Source organism: Myotis davidii, unplaced genomic scaffold, assembly GCF_000327345.1.
Source record: "Myotis davidii unplaced genomic scaffold, ASM32734v1 scaffold525, whole genome shotgun sequence".
Lineage (NCBI taxonomy): Eukaryota > Metazoa > Chordata > Mammalia > Chiroptera > Vespertilionidae > Myotis > Myotis davidii.
In genome coordinates this window covers 6,333-7,096 of record NW_006295911.1, presented here as the reverse complement: position 1 = coordinate 7,096, position 764 = coordinate 6,333, and positions in this window count along the sequence as shown.

Below are 764 nucleotides of genomic sequence, written 5' to 3'. Positions count from 1 at the left end.
AATAAGCATGGTTTTAAATGGAGAAATACAAGAAATGAAAATAGTGATCATGTATGTGTACAGCCCTGAATCATCCATTTGTTGAAATGATGATGGAAGGAGATTGACCTGATTTCTCAGTCTAGGGTTATCAGTGATGCTGGGGTTCAGTGCGAGGGGAATTGAAGAATTCCTGGCATACATTTTCTCACAGGAAAGGGAACTTCACCTCTGGCAGGAATCCCTCACTCCCAGACTCCCTTTGCCCTGTCCTTGGGGATGCTCACTGTGGGTTCCCTGCTACAACATACAACATCGTTAGTGTGTAATACATACATTCTCCCATCAGGCACATGATTCTGAAAGATATTCTCTTGCTAAGCTTGTCATTTAATACCTTTGATGGAATATTTTGTGGGACCTATGTTTTTTTTTATTTTAATAAATTTTAATTCATCAGTACTTTCTTTGATGAGTCCTATTTTGGGTGATTTGACTAAGAATTCCTCAGAATATTCTGTTTCCACAGTCCATGTGGATTGGTTACAGCAGTCACAGGGTCTGGAGCAGGTTCTGGTACCAGAGGGGAGCACTGTTGGAAACTACCCATAAATCTGGACGTGACTGTGGAACTGGGTGAGGGGAGGAAGCTAAACTTGTTTTTAGTCACTTGACAGAAATGTGTCTGATGTTCATGGACAGAGCGTTGCTGGACATATGGGTTTAAAGCCTCCTCCAGTGAAGGCCAAGAAAGAAGTCATGGGCATGAGAGAGACAGATTGACA